The 20,162-nt window shown below is 42.5% G+C and overlaps 1 long non-coding RNA gene across 3 annotated transcripts in view; it reads left to right on the forward strand.

The window, feature by feature from the left end:
* The window catches only part of LOC131913116 (uncharacterized), a 69,541-nt gene extending 51,075 nt beyond the window's left edge, over positions 1-18,466 (forward strand). For all 3 annotated transcript variants that reach the window (XR_009379818.1, XR_009379816.1, XR_009379817.1), the window contains 2 exons: positions 17,563-17,695; positions 18,046-18,466. This is a non-coding gene — a long non-coding RNA (uncharacterized LOC131913116). The remainder of the gene's footprint in view (positions 1-17,562; positions 17,696-18,045) is intronic.
* Positions 18,467-20,162: the final 1,696 nt, after the last annotated feature.

Raw genomic sequence — 20,162 nt, forward strand, 5'->3', positions numbered from 1 at the left:
ATGTCTTTTAAAGCGATTTGTATGACTGCATAATTTGTATGGTTATTTGAGGGTAAGACCCTGACTTTTCCTTCTATGTGTTATAAACTACTGCAGTCAGTACCTGCAACTTTTACTCTCTCAGTAAATGAGCATATTAAAGTGGCCCTTGCAATGGACTTCTGATCTGATAGTGCCTAGCTCAAGTGCTGCGAAAACCAGGAGCATGTGGAGTAGAGAGGTCATAAATGCTGGCTGGGTAGACTGCAATGCCACAACCATTTTATCTTTAAGCTGATCTGTCTCTATATGGTGTCCTTGTGCCCTTTCCATTCTGTCTAACCTGCTCAAAACTCAGGCCTTTTCTTGATTATAGATATCAAGACAAAAGCATTGGTTTAAACCACACCATTGGTGTTGACTTCTTTTTCACAGTACTGAGAATAGGACTTAGACCTTCACCCAGGCTAAGCAAGTGGTCTGCCACTGAGCTGAATTTCCAGCCCTCAGCTATGCCACCATTACTTTAATATATAGGGGACTTACTTACATGTGGTCTGTGCTTCTCGCCAGTGTAAGTTCTAGACAAACAGACTTCTGCATGAGAGCCTTCATCCATTTTACAAAGTGATCTGGCAAAGATGGAAGCAGCCATTGTAGATGCTGGAGGCAAGAACTGAGTCACCATGTCTCATTTAGGGATTGCGCTTTCCAAATGTTAAGAAATATGGGGAAACAGAGGCATTAATATATTTGATAAGAGACTATCAAAATCCTCCAGATAGAGATATGCAGCAGCTACAAATAAGCTTATCATTCACTTCCTTGTTGTTTATGGCTTCACAGGGGCCTATGGTAGACACATTCATAGTTCTTCATATTAATATGTGAGAAAAGCCCTTTAATACTGCTGGTTGATGACTTCTGGGAGAGGGAGTATCAGTTTTCTTTAAGGGTGTGTCCCCCATAGGTTGCCCACACTCTAGTTGATGGGCCCACACCCATGACTACCTGAGCAGCACAAATTGAACCATTTCAAAATCATTTCATTTCTTTGATTAGATGTTAATAGTTTTTTATTATAATAAGGGGATTAAAAAATAAAATAGCTATTTACACTGTAAATACTTTTAAGTCCAGGTTAGATCCAATCTAAATATTTCAAAGATTTCAGAGCATTTTTTCTTTTGTTTATTTATAATTATTTTAAATTTTAAAATGAAATGTAATTACATCATTTTCCTCCTTCCCTTTCCTCTCTGCAATCTTTCCCATGTATGAAACTTTGCTCCTTCTCAAAATCATGGTTTCTCTTTAATGTGTGTGTGTCTGCCTAAATATGTAAATGCAACCTGTTCCTTCTGTTTAGTGTTACTTGTTATGTATATGATTTCAGGACTGATCACTTGGTACTGGCTAGCCAATTAGGTTGTTCTTCCCCAAGAAAAACTAGTTCCCCCTCTAATTAGCATTACGTGGTACTTATAGTATTTTTTTTAACTATGGGTGGGTGTGGTGATACAATGTGTCTCCCAATATATTGTGCAACCTAATAAACCTTATCTGAGGATCAGAGGAAAAAGCTAGCCACTATATTAAACATAAAAGTCAAGCAATGGTAGCATACACCTTTTATCCTAACATTCGGGAGGCAGAGATCTGCCGGGAACGGCATATAAGATGGCTGGCATGCTGCCAGCAGAGATTGGAGAAAAGGGGACCTGAGATTGTGGACCATCAACCCTCCGTGTGTTCCCCTCCAGATCTTCTCTTAGCATGCTTCTAGAGGGCCAAGGCAGACATGCCTACATGTCCCAAGGTCATGGTTTATGGCGTGCACATGCCATGTCCTCCTCCATATAAATACCTCTTGTAATACTAGTCTTCTATCTGATCTTCATGTTCTGTGTTCCTAGACCAATGGTGATTTCTGTGATGCAGGAAAGGAGTGAAGTAAATTTCACAGGAAATTATACAGAGATGATCACCCAGGCTGGGGTTAAGGCAGTTATGCAGTTCATGGGAAAGAACCTGCAGCCTGGAGAAGCTCTTCAGGCTTGGATAAACTGTACCAAATGTGTGGTCAACTATAGCACATAGTATGATGTGTATCAACACACTGGACTCAAATTGGCCATGATGAATAATTCAGTTTCTGAGGATATTCCAAGGGCATTGTGTAAAACTTGAGACCCTAAGGGGTATTGGCTGAAGACTATGGACAGAGTAACATATAGATGGGATGACAAACTGAAAGTGTGGGAACCTAGAATAAGAGGAAAATGGTGGCCTCCACCAAGAAAGGGAGATGGCAACTTTAATCTAGATATTTTGACTCCTCCTGAAGGAGTGTGGAGACAGTGTGGTAATGGTTGGAGTGATTGCTGCAAGTTTTACTGGGTTCCTAGACTGAAAAGAGCTGCCAGGAAAGGTGAGCTTCCTTTCATGGAAGCTCTGAAAATTGAATCAGGTCTACCGTGGAATTGTTAGGATACCGAAGGACAGAAGTTGCTGACTTGCAGGGAGAGATTTCTTGTCTGAGGTCTTTGTGGCCCACCAGTCATGGGCCTTAGTGTTTGCAGAGGGCTGAGGAGGAACTTAGACAGCTACAGGGGTCTTGAGGTCAGAGCAGACTGTGTGAGAAGGAAATGACTGTCTGGTACATTGACCACTGTTCTTATTTTTACCTTTTTTGTGAAATTGCATGTTGCTAGCCTCTGGGTCAAGTGCTCAGAAGATTGTATAATCATTAATAATAAAAATAGATTATGCTTGCTTTAGTGTTAAGTCTGGGATAGTTCCTGTGTTTAGTAAAAGATGATAAAGAATATATTGGTGATTTTCTAAGAATAATCTTTGGAATCATGAGAACATTCTGTATTGGGTGATTTCCCCTTTTCTTTCTGTTCTCACTTGCTTATGATAATAAAAGCCTGAGGTCACCAGGGCAAAAACAGAAGCTAGGGAAGCTAAAGAAACTGTAGCAAAGAAGCTATTTAGCAACTACAGAAGCCCGAAGTGACCTGCCAGCTTGCGCGAGCACTGTCTCTGAGTCATTACTGCGCCTTCCAGGTATCCCATCCTTTGGACCCCCGAAACTGCTGAGGCTGGTCCCCGCCAGAGATCCATCTAGATCTCTGTTAGTTCAAGGCCACACAGGGGAACAGAGCCCAGCACTAACCATAGAGGTCTGGGGGTCTGTACAGACAGACAGGAAGTGATGTAGCTGTGTGGAGAGAGGAAGTGAGATGCAGAACAGAAAGGCATATAGGCATGGGTATACAGGAGGTAGGTCTCTTTGGCTGAGGATTTCCAAGTGGAAAGAACATGGCTGGCTTCTTTATGCTTTTCTGATCTCTCTGTTTTTACCCCAATATCTGGCTCTGGGTTTTTTTTATTAATAAGACCGGTTAGTAATTCATCTTACAGATGGGGCCCTATAATTCCTCCCTTTCATGTTAGCAAGTCTTGTGGTTTTGTACATCTTCACCTTTGATTAGGCAGCCATATTGTTGAGATATCATGGGTGTAGCTTCTCTGTCATTTCCAGGAGATGACTGTGTCAGCAGATTCCCTGCTCCTCACACTTTCTGCTCCCCCTTCTGCTGTGGTCCCTGAGCCTGAGGTGCAGGAGTTGTGTTGTAGATGTACCAACAGGGACAGGGCACCTAAGGGACATAAAGATAACTATTAGAATGCAGTTAGGACTGATGCTGGTTTAGTAAAGTGGCAGTTGTAGGCTCTCCTCTGAGATCCAGGATCTCACTAGCCAAAGGCAGTTGGCTAGGCTTACAGTGCCAGGCATGATTTCCTTCTTGTTGAGCAGGCCTTAACTCCAATTAGAGAGCTATTGGTTACCACCAAGATATAAACTCCACTACTGTACCCTTAGGGTTATCATGCCAGGCTTGCCATCCTTGTGGTTCATAGGCAGCACAGTGGGGTAGAACTGTTGGTTGCTTCCCTCCCTTGGAAGCTTGCATAACACCTTCCAGTACTATGAAAGCTAGTCCTAAGGGTGGAGGCTTTAATGTCAGATCCAGCTCAGGTACTCTGGGCCTTGTGTCCAAAGTACGACGAGTCTTCAGCAATAGGGACTCGCCTTCAATCTCTGATAAGCAACCAAGGGCAATAGCCTATATTGTTTGCGTGATCTCTTGGATTCCCCTGACCAACAACTCAGAAGGGTGTTTCTCATACCAGGTAGTGGAGTTTTTGTTAGATAGTCTATTAGCTCTTGTGCAGAGCATTGTCAGCCCAAGTAGACTAACTTCATTTAAACTCTGTGTATGTGTGTGTTGTGTGTCATTTCAGTTAAATAAGTAATATGATTCGTATGGCTTTTTCAGACATCCTTACTGTTACTTTACCCTCCTTCCCACCCTCTCCTTCTGTAGTGACCTCCCTCTGTTCTCCCCCATATAGTTGTATATTAACCTTCTACACTGAGACTTCATCATTTATTGGGTCAAATACATATTATTTGTTGATTCCATCAGATTTTTCACATGGACAGTTTTGTTACTTGTCGATGATTACAATTTTACTTATTGCTTCCCTGTGTTTTTTATTTCCCTTTCTTGTCATACTTTATTATTCAGAACTTTCAGTGTGATCTAAAGAATGAATGGTGACAAGGGACCTCCTTGTCTTGTTCCTGATCTCAGCAGGAAAGCCCTCAAGTTTTCTATATGCACACTTTTCAAAAGATCAAAATCAGATTGCCAACACAGACCGACACCAAAGAAATCATGAAGGCTCTATTTATTTTCTAAACTGAAAGGATTATTTTTTTTATTTTGCCTACCTGACTCCCTTACTAAAATTGGTGATGGGAGTTACAAGAATCTATTTATTATTGGCTTCTCATTAAGCTCTTAAAAATATGCAATACTTTATGGAAGTATAATTTATATATATAAATTATATATATATATTTATATATGTATGTATATTAGAATAAAATTCATAATATCAAGTGTATAGTTGGATGGCCATCTAAGCACACAGTAATACATTGGTACTACAGAAGTATTAATACTGGCAAAATGTTCTTAAAAATAAAACATTAACAGATTTTGTTGGGCTGAAATAATCTTGAGACCTAAATCAAGGGAAATAATAAATCACTCTTTACTTCTGAATATATTTTTTAAAAATCACAAATTAAATTTCACAATGTGCATAGTGCTCAAGTTGAATTTACTTCAAGAATGCAGGTTGGGGCCTGGAGACATGGCTCAGAGGTTAAGAGCACTGACTCCTCTTCCAGAGATCCTGAGTTCAATTCTCAGCAACCACATGGTGGCTCACAACCATCTGTAATGAGATGTGGTGCCCTATTCTAGCATGCAGGCATGCAGGCAGGCAGGACAATGTGGGTTGGGGCTGGTGAGAGACTCAGCAGGTAAAGGTGCTTGCCACTGAGCCTGATGACCTTAGTTTGGTCTCCAGCACCTTCATGGTAGAAGGAGAGAACCAATTCCCGTAAGCTGTTGTTGATATTTCAACATGTGTACCATGGCACACAAACACATACCACCAGTAACATGCACACAACATATATAAGTGAATGTAACAGTGAAAAATTAATGCAGGTTGACTGGATGTTATCCACACTCTTGTTCTAATATATTGCCAGATAACAAAGAAAACAAAGCTACTTCACTATGTAAGCAATTATGGGAAGTATAATTTGGAGCTTCAGGTTGGACTAAGGAGCTTAAACGTAGGAGATAAAACTTTCAGAAGAAAATAAAGGAGAATCAATTGCTGACAAATAGGTAAAGATTTATGTCAGGAGACATCTGAAGCGGATCATGTAAAAAATTTGACACACTGAACAATCCTGCCTACCAGTAAACCCAAAAAACCATGAATGTGGAGGGACTGATTTGTAACACACATGCTTAATAAAGGATTGGTTTCCAGAATACACAGAATTAAGAGAACTTGAACAACTCAGGACCACTAAGAAAAAGACAGTGATCCAACAACAAAAGACACCAGTGTGAATTTCCCAAAGGCAGCAGGAATGGCAACAAACAAGAAAATAAAAGATTAAACTCCATCATATGGTGGCAATGAAAACAGCCACTGTAAAATATACTGGAGTATATGTTAACTTAGGGAGTTATGAACAAATGTCTCTTCAACCGAGATAGGACACAAACCTAGACCAAAGGAGCAATTCCAGTGAAACTCAGCTTGGAAAACCAGTGAGGCTCTTGGGCTTACAGAGTGTGGGCCAGGGTTCACTTATTGTACATGAGTGACCCCGTAAGAACTGCATCACTGCAATGTCTTTCCCCATCATGATGATGGTCCTGTGACACTTCCCCACATCCCTTTACAAGGAAGTGGCTACCTCTTTGGTCTACTCAGTTTGTTGCCATGGCTACCAAGCTGGGGTAACCTCTACTCCAAAATGGTGATGGATCAGGTTATGTCAAATAGAGAAAATCCATATCACAATGTGGAGAGATCCTCAATTGCTCAATAATTCAAGTATGAACATATATTAGAACTCTGGAAAACACTTGGCTCAATTAATGTAATAAAGATGTACACGCCCAGTAATTCATTAATTCAACTTGTACATCAATAACCCTAGATAAACCTTGGTATATGAATAGTAGGAGGTGTACAAGAATGTTCATGGCAGCTATGTTCACAAGAGTTAGACTAACAAAATCATATAAAAATTAAGTGTTCATCCCTATAAATTATATCTGTGACAGTATTCTTGCCTAAAGTCCCCTAGTGCTGGGATTGTGGCTTGATTTTTGTTTGTTTGTTTGGGCTCCTTGTGAAGTTTCCATCCTTTGGGACCTTCCATCAGGTGTGATCTGTGGAGGCACAGCTCCATGAAGCATAGAAAGTCATTGGCTCTCTCATAGGTCTCTATCTGGGCCTTATCTCTATCATATCTAGGAAAAACATAAAAATGGGTGACCTTTTGTAACTTAGCATCAGATACCCTAGTCCACTTTGTGTCCCCAAGTCAAAGTATAGATGAGGAAACCAGGTCCCTAAAGGGACTACATGGGAAGTCTGGTTCAGGAACTTTACTGAGCCAGCATTGATTTTCCATGTGAGATTAACGGATAGGTAGGGGTCTTAGTCCCCATGGTGACCTAACTGGAAAGCCCAGCAGGTGTATGCTAAGGAAACATAGGGACAAGCCTATCGCTTATCTGGGTCAGTGACCTTCTGGATTCTCAGTTTTAGAGGGTCCTGTGGATATGCATTGGCCCTCCAAAGTCCAGAGTTGAATTCCTCTGGAGCATAGTCCTTAGGATCAGTGTGCGGGTCCACAGGCCTCACATGGAAATGATGAGTCCAAGTGGGGACCCCATCCACTTTGACAGCTGTGGGCATTTTCAGGGTGACAGTGTAAGGTCCCTTCCAGCCCAGATCTAAGGTCTCCTTCCTGTGTCTCTTGATGATTATCAGGTCCCCTGGCCAGAACCGGTAGGGCTTAAGAGGCAGTGCCTTCTCATAGACTGTACGCAGCTGAGGCCAAAGTTGTTTCCGCACCTGAGACAGAACTTGTAGGGAGGAGAGAAATCTTTGGTCATTAAATTTAGCCAGCAGACAGAAGGCAGAATGGGTGGTGGCCTGACATACATGATCTCAAATGGAGTCAGGCCTAGAGTGTAAGGAGAATTGCGAACCCGGTAAAGAAGAGCAAAGGGGAGGAGAGAGATCCAGCCATTGCCAGTCTCAAAGGTTAATTTAGTTAAGGTCTCCTTCAGGGTTCTGTTTATACCTAGCCTGAACCTTGGGGATGATAAGCATCGTGACGTTTCCAGCTGGTCCCCATAGCCTTAACTAATTTTTGTGTTACCTGTGGGATAAATGCAGCCCTGTTATCTGAGCCCAAAATCACAGGGAGGCCATACCTCAAGATAATTTCTTCCAGCAGCTTCTTGACCACCATGACAGCTGTCTCATGTTTAGTTGGGAAAGCCTCAGTCCATCCTGAAAAGGTATGTGTGAAAACTAGCAAATATTTATAGCTATATAGGCCTGGTTTTACCTCTGTGAAGTCAGTCTCCCAGTTGGCGCCGGGCTGGGTTCCCCTCTCCTTGTGTCCAGTTCTCGTGACTCTATTTCTTTGCATTGATGAGATGGCATGTGGGACATTGGCCTATTATCTCCTGCTGTTTGGGCCTTAAGGTCAAAAGCCTTAAGATGTGTTCTTCTCATATATGTCAAAAGACATGTGTATTTTTGAAAACTAGGTTTTTAGCATGTGATTACCAAAGTATCAGTGTTTCTGAATTTCTAGAAAAGTCTACAAAATTAAAAAGAGTACACAGAAAGAAATAATGAAGATCAGAGCAGAAATTAATGAGACGAAAATGAAAAACACTAGACAACATATCAGAGAAGCAAAGAATTGGCTCCTTAAAAGGATAAACAAGAGACTGGAGAGATGACTCAGCAGTTAAGACATTTGTTTTTGCAGAGGACCTGGGTTGGTTCCCAGTACCCACATGGTGGCTCAAAACCATCCTTAACTCCAGTTTCAGGGGATCCAGCACCCTCTTATGGCCTCCAAAGTCACCAGGCATGCACATAGGCAAGCAAAACATTCATACAAATGAAGTAAACAAATCTGAAAAAGAAAGAAAGAAATGGATAAACCAGATCAATGAACCTTTAGCCAAATTAACCAAAAGATTCAGGAGACAGAGTAGGTAGATCTCTGTGAGTTCAAAGCCAGCCTGATCTACATAGTGAGTTCCAGGTCAACCAGGGATACTTAGAGAAATCAGGGATACATAGAGAAACCCTGTTAAAAATTAAAAGAGAAGAAAGAAGAAAACATGTAACAATAAGTGCTGGTGAAGTACTTACACAGTACTGGTAGGAATGTAAAATATTCCAGTCACTATAGAAATCTAATTCCTTAAGAAGCCAGTGCCTGATCCACCATGTGATCCAGCTGTGTCACTCTTGCATATCAAGAGATCACAGAGTCTTGCACATCATGTTTATTATGGCAGTATTGAAAACAGTGAGGTCCTGGGCACAGCCAAGTGTGCAGCCATAGAGGAATGGAAGAGGAAATTGTGCTACATATACACAGTAAAGTCTTTAGTGCTTGCCTGTCCCACCTTGTGGTTTTAGAAAATAAAATGAGAATAAAAATTGAAGTAGGTATCAAAGCATTTCAGGAGCTGTCCTGCTTTAGTCCAACAGTGAAATCTCCTCTCTTCCTCTCTCATTGATACCTGAGTCCTTCCTTATTCTAGAAAGATTCCCACAATAATGATACAGCAGCTGACAGGTACTCCCAAGATTAATTCCGCTCACATCTGAGACAATACAGTACGTTTTCATTCATTGCTCAATTAACCATATCAATTAAGACTAGATAAGTGATACTGTCAAGCCTCTAGCTCCCAGGTACACCTCAAGGTCTCAGTAGCCATATCTGCCTGGTGGATATGGTCCTTTTAGAGTAAAAATACAGTCATATACATTATTCCAGAAAGTTCTGTTGTACAGGCTGTCAAATGAAGGAAAACTGGAAGTTAACAATGCAATGAACAAGTGAGGGGCATGTTATACAGAAATGGAAAGGAACAGTTAAACAGTTACGTGTGTGTGTGTGTGTGTGTGTGTGTGTGTGTGTGTGTGTGAACACAGATGACACCTGTGAAGAAAGCAAAAGAAGAAAATCTTCATTCTATACCATTTGAACACATAGAATGCTGTTGTGTTTTAGGAATCCATATGTAGAAAAAGTGTTGTAGGAATGGTAAACACCAAACTCGGGTTAGCAATCAACTCTGGCAGTAAGAGGGGGAGGTGCAACTGACAAAAGTAAACGGGGGCCCAGGTGAGCCGTGCTGCTGCTTTCTCTCAGGCCTACGGTGGGCAGAGAAGGAGCTCTTACTTGGCTGGCATGGTGGCACACACCTTTAACCCCAGCACTTGGGAGACAGAGGCACGCAGATTACTGAGTGGGAGGCCATCCTGGTATAGATTGCCAATTCCAGACCATCTGGAACATAAAGAGAAGTGAGGGAGGAGAGGGCAGGAGGGGAGAGGAGAAGGGAAGAGAGGAGAAGAGAGTAGGGGAGAGGAGCAGGGAGAGGAGAAGAGAGGAGACTGCAATCAGTATTCTTTATATGTCAATACAGATTATTTTAATTTCCCTTTTATATATTAAATATAATAAAAATTTTAAGTGGATGGAGGTTTGTGAGCTTATGATCACAGGGACAACTCTTGTTCCTTTCTCTGTCTTCAGTGACATGCCACTCAGTTGGTGTCTGCTGCCTGGTCAGCCCACATACTACAATTCTTGTATTGCTACGGTTTCAGCTCTCAGCAGATAGTATGGATTCACCCCCACCTCAGGAGCCCCGAAATGACAGCATTTTAAACTGTGTATTCATTTTATGCACATGCCGAGGGAATTCCTTCAGTATCAAGGAGACAACAATAAGCTGTAAGGGAGCTTCCTGCCCTCAGGATTGCCTGTGTGAGTGGGAGTATGCCCGGGGAGGCAGGTTTAAATAAGATGGAAAATAAGTACATCATTGAGAAGGTCAGGTAGACCAGAAGGCAGACCTGAGGTACTGGGAGACATTAGACACTATGAAATAGGGCCTTTGTTTGGTGACCTTCAAAGCAAGACCTGCGGTTAGTGAGGGCACCATCAGCAGGTACACCAGATGAAAAGTCAGAGTGAGCCTTGAGGCAGCAGCATACAGGAAGGAAGCCGGTGCCTACAGAAGGCTAGGATGGCAGCCCAGACATGGAGGAGCCTGTCTGGCCATTCAAAGGACTTTGGCTCTGGCTGTAGGTAGAGGATTTTGAAGACGGGAATGGAGTCAGCTGCTTACATGATTAAAGAGTCACTCTTCTGAGAATAGATGGCAGCAGATGACCATTGTGGCAATTCCCACCACAGGCAAAGGCAGCTGAAACAAGGGAATAGTAATGATAGTATCCCAGGTAGACTACCCACGAGCCACAAAACTGAGAGAATGCTTAGGGATGGCATGAAGGCTTTCGCTTCTCACTTCTCACTACTAAAAAGAGGGGGAGCCAGTTGAATGGGAAGAATTTGGGGCAGCTGGGCTCAAGTTAGGTTTGAGATGTTTGCCAGACAACCTTCTGAAGTAGAGAGCATGTGAGCATGGTGCCCAGGACAGATACAGAGGCTAGAGAAAGGAATTTGGCATGTTGGTGGTTTCAAGGCAAGGACAAGATGGGGCCATCAAGGGAGAAGGTGCCGCTAGAAAAGAAGTGACCAAGTTGTGTGTCCGGAGATGACTTCTAATAAAGTCAGGAAGACAAAGAGGAAGCCATCCAAAAAGATGGAGGAGCCTCAGGCATCAGGTGGGAAACAGCCACACAAAGTTAGTGCCTCAGAAGGCAAGTGAAGAAAGTAAGTGGTGCCTCCACACACTAAATGGTGGTCAGGACCCAGGTCAGAGGAAGACACTAGTGGACTATGGCCTTATGCACAATGGAGGCCGCAGGAGACCTTGTCAAGGGCAGTTAGGGAAAAGGAGTGCATGGGAACCCTTTGCTCAGGGCCTAGGAGGCAAAAGAATAAACAGAAGACACTTTTGAGTCTGCCTTGGAAAGAGAGAGGAATTCATGAACTCCGGATACCATTACATACTGGAATCCAGGAACCAAATATAGCATGTCTTACCTCATCTCAACATACTAGAACATGAAGCAGCTAGAAAACTCCACTAAATTATAAGAACTCTGTTCACTCTCCATGAGCAGAAAGAATTGCCCAGTGAAGCTGGACTGTGATAGAAGATGCCCAGAGGAGGTGAGCCTCTTCCTCGAGTTTTTTATGTGACGTCAAAGAATCAAAGTCCTCCCTGTTGTCAAATGGTGGCTGCAAAAGTGATTAATAAGTGCTGTTGTGGAACTTGCTAGGAACGTCGCTTATCTCCCACGGACTTTACCCTCAATTCACCTGCCATTTACATGAGGAAGCCCCTGTGGCACTCAGATACAGGAAAGCTACTGTTGAAGATACACAGCACAGTTGCCTCTAAAGCCCAGGGGAGCTAATGGACAAGGCAGGCAGGAGGCTGGACTGCTGATCGCCACTGCAGTCCTGTCCCCTCCTTCCAGAACCTGCAGGAAGCTGAGGGAGCAGTGCACAAAGGGCTTATTGTCAGAAAGCTACCATTGGAAAACCTCCAACTACTGCTAAAGAAAACCAAACACACACACACAAAAAAATTCCTTCGTAACGAGTTCAGTAAACTCCTATGAAGCCCTAGGATGATCAAAAATAATGGGAGGAATTAATTGTTGTAAAGGGTCACTCACCTCTTCAGGAAACATTTAAAATTCAAGGTCCATGGTTAATAAGCATTAGTAAGTAAAGAGAGAAGTAATTTAACAGTGAAGAATTCTCTTAGAATAGGGGCAGATTATTACTACATCTAAAATAGCTAAGACCTGGGGAGACAGTTTTTCATCAAGTACACTGAATCCAGTCAGATTCATTTAATTCAATCCTGTTAAAAGACGTGACTTACCTGTGCCTCTGCCTCCTGAGTCAAGGTGAGTGCTGGGATTAAAGGAGTGTGCCACCCCACCCCCACCGGGGGGGGGGAGGGGGTTAGTTTTGTTTTGGTGAGTTTTTATTTGTTTGTTTAGAGAAACCCTGTCTGGAGTGGGATAAAAACCATCTCACCTGTTTTAAGACCTACCAGAGACCTTTCTGTCGTGTTATAGAAAGTCCTTTTTTTGTGTGCATGGAGGAGTACTCTTCCCGAAGAGAACTTTGTTTCATTTCGAAGCCTGAAATGGAATCAGAAAAGCTTAGTTTTCTCTTAAAATATAACCCTCTCAATTGAGCTATAAAATGGAAAAAAAACCTTTTTGTTTTTGTTTGCTCATATATACCTTCTAGGAGTTTTATAGTTAATTTGAAAAAACAAGAAATGTAAAAAAAATCTTTTATTAACTGAAAAGTCAAACTCCAAATTCTCCAAATTCTGGATTAAAGACAATGCCCCATAAAACATGATGGCAGGCAGGCCACTGTGTAGCTCAGTGGTCGAATGCTGGCTTAGCCAATAGAGGCACAAGAACCCCAGCTAAATCCTTAGAAATTATGTTACAAGAAACCTCCTGGGCTGAGCATGTTTGCATGTGTTGTGTGTATACCGAGACCACAGTGGTTGTAGTAGATTAGAACTTCTTCAGTTATTATTAACTAATAAACAGTGGTAATGGGGGAGATAGTAGCCAAAATGCAGACAGATATCATTTATCTTCTGTGAAAGCAACTAATAAGGGAGCCTAAGTTAGACTAGAGTTGTCTCTACAGAAGTTGCTGGTGCTGAGGTCATGAACTGAGGAGGAAGAGTGCATGAGGGACAGAAGGAAGCACTTCTGGAGACAGGAAGGAAAAGACAAAGGTGCATCTATCTTCTCATTACAAGGTGAAGGAGACAGCATGGCACAGGAGTCAGCAGCAGGGCTGGAATGGGGGACCAGAACAGAAGTTCCCAAAAGGCTTTGAAAAGACAGAGCCCTGTCTAAACAGGGTCATAACAACCAGGACTGGACTCTAATCTGAATACAAAGAAATACACAGAATGCTTCCAAGCAAAGGATCATGTGACAACATTCTAAGGCTCTGTTATGTTTTGAATGTGAAATGTCCCCCATAGGCTCATGTGTTTGACAACTTGGTCCCCTGTTGGTGACGCTGCTTGGGAAGGTTGGGTCTGCTTAGGAGGTGGGGTCTCACAGGAGGAAGTACATTACAGGGGATGGAATTTGAGGTTTTTATAGACAATAAGTCTAACTTGCTGTTTCCTTAATGCTTCCTGAGTATAGATACACTGTGACAAGGCAGCTTCCTGCTCTTGGCCACCATGCCTTTCCTGCCAGGATGGACGCTATCCTTCTGGAACTATAAGCCAAAATACTTTTTCTCCCTTAAGATGTTTTTGTCAGAGCATTTCTTTACAGAAACAAAGGAGAAATTAATATACCCTTTAAATGTGGGGTTTTTTTTTCCTGTTGGAAATGTAAACTACAAGTTCAATGAAAGTGTACACATTAAGCCAAGTGCATACAACTCAAGTCCCAACTATTTGAGAGACAAAGACAAAAGGATTCTAGAGGTTCAAAGCTAGCCTCACCTTACCTTATCTATGTACATAACAAGACCCTATCTCAAAAGAAAGCCACAGACATCATAGGGAATGTATTAAGAGAGCACACACAGCCACCACATCCCACTACCCATCAGTTCTGAATGCCCACATAATGCATCTGGGGAAAAGACTGAAGCAATGAAGTCCACAATCTCTTTAGGAAAGAAAGACAGCTGTAGAACAATAGGATTTCCATGTCCTGGGTGAAAAGTGAAGGCATTGTATGAAGGCTGCTTTTAATATGAAAAGGAAGGTTTGTTTCTACAGGAAGTGTCATCAGAAGAATGTATAAGTAAGTGGTCCTCTTCTGGAGGAGGACACAATGGGACCTGCCGTGGGAAGCTTACTTCACTCTCATTTGATCTTTTGCTGTATTGTTTGAATCCTATGCTATGTGTATGCCTGTTTTAAAATATTAGAAGCACAGAATTAACACCATACATCACAGCTTGTTCTATGGACACATTTCTCTTTCCATGCCCACCTGCCTGCTCAAAAATGTCTCTACATTCTGTCTGCTCTATAAGCCTCCACCCTTAAATCCATAGTCATTCCTAGACTGCGTGGCCCTGGGCACACTCAATTTTTCTCAATTATTTTTTGTCTGCTTTTCCTGCTCTATATTTGTTTTGAGACAGAGTCTCATGTAGCCCAGACTACCCTTGAATTTTTTGTGTACTTAAGGATGGCCTTGCACTTTTGATCCTCTTGCCTGTAGCTCCCTGGTGCTGAGATTACAAGCATGTGCCACTGTGCCCAGTTTATATGATGCCTGGATCGATTCCACGGCCGTGTTTGCTAGCACACTGTCAACTGACTGTACCCTCAGGCACTCTCAACTCCTTCTTCATTAATTGAAGCTAATGCTTGGGGAAGTGTTCAGAGCCTCATGGGAAAGCCTCTGCTTGAACTCTGTGCTGCTGATAAACTTACTCTATCGTGGCCAGTAACAAACCGTATCTTTCTGACTTTTGTTTACCACTCTAGCTTCCTAATGGTTTCCTCAGTCATCCCACGTTTTTCTTGTCCACAGAATACTGGGTCAGAACCCCTAAAGAACTAATGTATAATTTTTACAATTAAAACAAAAAAGAAACGAATGAGCTTTGGAAAGTAAAGATGAGAACCATTTCCAAGAACTCACGCTTGAAGGCAGGTATGCCTTGGAGACTGTGAGTCCCAAGTACAAGAAGGACCTTTGTCTCATATGCCTTTGACTCCCAAATGCTCGCTTTGCCCTATAGTCTCTACTCAGAAAATAAAGTAGGAGGTAAAATACATTTCTGGAGATGCATTTTTCTATGCTATTGCCATTTCATCACAAAAGTTTATCTTGATTACAATCAGCCTTGTCATCATCAAACTGCAGAAATCTGAACCTTAAGTGTTTCGCAAAATAGCAGTTTGCCTCCAGTCTTAACCTGTAATGTTGGTTCTGTTGTCTTCAACTTCATGTTTTTATTTATTCTGTCTCCTCTAAACCCAAAATATGAAACAAAAATTATGATATTTTTATTTAACTGAGAAAGGAGAATGCAAGCTGTTAAACCAAGGACCTTTCTTAAACCGTCTTCCAACACTTTATGCGATCAGTCATAATATTTATATGTACTCAAGCACTTTGAAATCTCAAGCTGTTTGAACCAGCTGTCATGTTTGTGTCAAACTGCGGTCATTTGAATGTGAAACAAGGGTCAATGGCAGGGGTGGGGGCCGTATGTCTTCTTCCTTTCCTATTAGTGAAATCATTTACAGCTATGGAACTCTGCTTCAGTGCTCTAGCAATGAGTCCCTGCTGCAGATTCCTGTTATCTAGGTCACATGGAATTTCACGATTGTTCCCAAGCAAACTATGTAGAAGAAAAGTGTTAAATTAATATGTAAAAAACTAACAACAACCAAATATACACACTGCCCAGACCTGTATATGTATTTTTGGCATTAACCAAGACACATTTATATCTGAGACTGATTTCTAGTATGTATGTGATGCCAGTTGATTTCTGTCTTTTTGAATATGTCTAAAAGAAAATGCATGGTGACTTTTTATTGCCTATTTCAGGATTTGTAAAAAAAAAAATAAACTTTTAATGCAAAATTGGCTTTTAAATTTTAGTAGAAAATAAATTGCTTATGCCTGAAGTTTATTCTCTTTGTTTACTGTTTAATCCATGAACAGTAGGCCTTCCTTGCTCTCGTCTGTACCACTGACATGCTGGGAAATTGTTTTTAAACTTTTGGCTTCGACCTGAAGGAAAACTTGCCAGTGTGGTCAGGACATTGAACTGAGCACAATCCTTCACAGGGTCTTGCTGTGTAGCCCAGGCTAGGTACAGAGTTGTAATCCTCCTGCCTCAGCAGTTTAGGTGCTAGGACTTTAGGCATATACCAGTACACAGAGCCAGAATTGTTTTAGTATAAGAGTTACTAAACAATGAATGCTTTGAATTCTGCATTCCAGATCTTGAGCAGGCATAGTCCAAGGCATCCCCCTGGTTTCCCAGGAGAGCAGTAGTTATCTGGATGCTGCATTTTTCCTTTAGTTTTGGTTCTCCTCTGATTCATTAATCCATCCAAGGAACATAGTTACTGAGCACCTACTGTAAGCCGGACACTACTCCGGTACCAGAGTCAGTACTTCTGGAAACAGCACACTCTGGGAGCTCACACTGAAATGGGAGAGACAGGCAGCAAGCACAGAAATACATCGGGACAGTGGTAAATTTTAGGAGAAAAACAGTGTGCTGATAGGCTAGAGAGTGAGCTGGAGAGGGGCTGCCTTAATCGTGGTGTGCAGAGGGGTTCTCTGGGAATGGTGCTATTGACACAAGAGCTGATGATGAGACCTGTCAGAGCAGAGCTTACAGGGAGATGGGACTGCGAGAACTAAAGGCCAGGGCATGGCATGGTCAAGGAGCAGTTGAGTTGGGGCTGAGGGAGGAGAGCCCAGTGACTGGAGCAAGTCCCTCAGGCCACATCTGTGTTAATGGCAGTGGGATTCCAACACAAAATCACTCCAGTTGCTGTGTGCAGACAAGACAGGATGCTGCACAGAACAAACTCCAGGAACTAAAAGGGCTTTCCAGACAGCCCAGCAAAAGAGAGTGACCTGGACACAACCCAGCGTAACTCTGGTAAGGACTCAGCCTTGAAGTCAGTACTGAGAGAAGTCCTGAAATCTCAGACCAAGCGGCCTGTTATTTTCCTTAAAAGTGACTTCCTAAGAGTTTTACATCTGTTATCCACTTAGGAGTGAGCACATACCATGTTTGTCTGAGTCTGGGTCACCTCACTCAGGATATTTTCTAGTTCCATCCACTTGCCTGCAAATTTCATGATATCATTGATTTTACTGCTGAGCAGTACTCCATTGTGTATATGTACCACATTTTCTTTATCCATTCTTTAGTTGAGAGGCATCTAGGTTGTTTCCAGGTTCTGGCTATTACGAATAATGCTGCTGTGAACATAGTTGAGCAAGTGTCTTTGAGATGTAAAGCAAAGAACAACCAGACTACAACCTACAGTTCAAGAGAAGCTAGGTAACAAGAAGGACCCTAAGAGGGATGCATTGATCACCCTGGGAAGGGGAAATAGATGAGCTCTCCATTAGTAAACTGGGGATGAGGGGGGCAATAGAGGGTAAGGGATGGGGGATGAGAACATAAGGAAACAAGATGGTTGAGCTGGACCAGGGATGGAGTGGGAGAGCAATGAAAGAGATACTGTGATAGAGGGAGACATCATGGGGATAGAGAGAAACCTGGTGCTAGGGAAGTTCCCAGGAATCCACAAGGATGACCCCAGCTTAGACTACTAGCAATAGTGGAGAGGGTGCCTGAACTGGATTACCCAGTAATCAGATCGGTGAATACCCTAACTGTCATTATAGAGCCTTCATCCAGTAACTGATGGAAGCAGATGCAGAGATCCAGAGCCAAGCACCAGGCCAAGCTCCAGGAGTCCAGTCAAAGAGGGGAAGAGTTATTCTATGAGCAAGGAGCATCAAGATCATGATGGGGAAACCTACAGAGACAACCAAACCAAACTAGTGGGAACTCACTAACTTTAGAACAACAGCTATGGAGCCTCCATGGGACTGGACTAGGCCCTTTACATAATTGAGACAGTTGTGCAGCTTGATCTGCTTAAGCAGCTTCCCTGGCAGTAGGATCAGGATCCATCCCTGGTGCATGAGCTGGCTTTCTGGAGCCCACTACCTCTAGTGGAACACCTTGTACAGCCTTGATGCAGGGGAGAGGGGCTTGGATCTGCCTCAACTAAATGTACTATGCTCTGCTGACTCCCCATGGGAGGCCTTACTTTGTTGAAGGAGGGAATGAGGGATGGGTTGGGGGAGAAAGGCTGGGGGGTTGGGAGGAGGGAAGAGAGGGAGGGGGATCTGGGGTTGGTATGTAAAATGAATAAAACATTTCTTAATTAAAAAAAAGAGGTAATGAGCATCACCTTGCTTCCCTCTAATAACCCTGCTTTTACAAAGCACATTCCTGACACCACATGATCACAGAGGATTAGAATCAGGGTAAGTATGTGGTCTCTTAGAAGTGATTGGGATTCCTCCTGCCATGACTACAGTACAAATACCAGTATGTCAAAATAGCAAATCAAGGCTGAGGATACAGCTATGTGGTAGAGCACTTGCCTACCATGTGCGAGGGTGCCAGTTCTGTCCCTCATTACACACACACACACACACACACACACACACACACACACACACCAAAAGAAAAACAAATCAGATTGTTTGGGGGCTTACAAAAAATTCAAAATGAATAAAATTTCTCTGTTTTGTTTGCCTGTAAATGCATTTCTAAAATAGCAATAGACAAGCCATACTCCATGTTTCTCTTCCTCTTGAGCCCTAGAGGCTGTCTTTTACTTGAAATCTGATTAACTTGTCAGCATACCAATGCCTAAATAGCTCAGAGTTACTTTCATAATGAGATTTTTTTTTCATAAAGAGATCCATAGCCAAGTCCTACATCATAGCTTTAGTCCCTAGGAGAATGCTTGCTGTGAAGAAATTGAGTTCAGTTAATATTTACAATTAGTATTTAAAAAATTTAAGTCTGAACACCTTATTTTTTAGAAGACATTATAAACTTCATCTAAAGATATTGAAATGTTGGGCTGGGGATTTAGTGCCTGCATACTAGGCATGAGCTGTGGGTTTGATTTCCAGAATCCCATCAGCCAAGAATGGTGGTACACACCTGTAATCCTGGCACTGGGAAGGTGACGGCTTGAGGATTGGAAGTTCAAGGTCATCCTCAGCTACCCAGAAAGATCAAGGCTACCCTGAGATACATGAGACACTTCCTCAAAACAAAACAAAACTTCAAAACCAAAACTAAAACCCTAGAGATGCTGAAACATCAGCAAGGATTAGGATAAATGACTTACTAGCTAATTATTGGCACCTACAGTGCTAAGCATTGAGATAGCCGTGGTCAGAAGAAGACAAAAACCACGAAAAGTTCTTGCTAGCACTGAACTTACATTGGAATGGGGTGGGTGTGACAGGTAATTAAGTAGTAAAATGTCAGGTGATAGGTGCACAGGGAGCAAAAGCATGGGAGGACTGTAGAGAAAGAACTGCTGTTTTATACATAAGAGAAGCCAGTCAGAAAGAGAAAAGAGATTGGCTGAAGGACAACCAGTACTGAGGGCAGATGCATGCTTGATATGCGTGAAGAAACAAGTAGTAGCTGTGTGGAATGGGGAATGTCTGCAGAACTAAAGGCGGGAAGTGGGTGAGTGGCTTGTGAATACTCTTGTCTTTGCTGCCAGGAGTTTCAAGGAGAGGACATGAGATCTGACTGATGCCACAAGATCACCCTGGCTGTTGTGATAATAGTGTGTGTTGTGGTGTGGTGGTGGTGGTGGTGGTGGTGGTGGTGGTGGTGGTGGTGGTGGTGGTGGTGTGTGTGTGTGTGTGTGTGTTTGCAGGTGCACACATCGGCAGTGGTAGGAACAGTGAGTGCTGTC

This window comes from Peromyscus eremicus, chromosome 6 (genome assembly GCF_949786415.1).
Source record: "Peromyscus eremicus chromosome 6, PerEre_H2_v1, whole genome shotgun sequence".
Lineage (NCBI taxonomy): Eukaryota > Metazoa > Chordata > Mammalia > Rodentia > Cricetidae > Peromyscus > Peromyscus eremicus.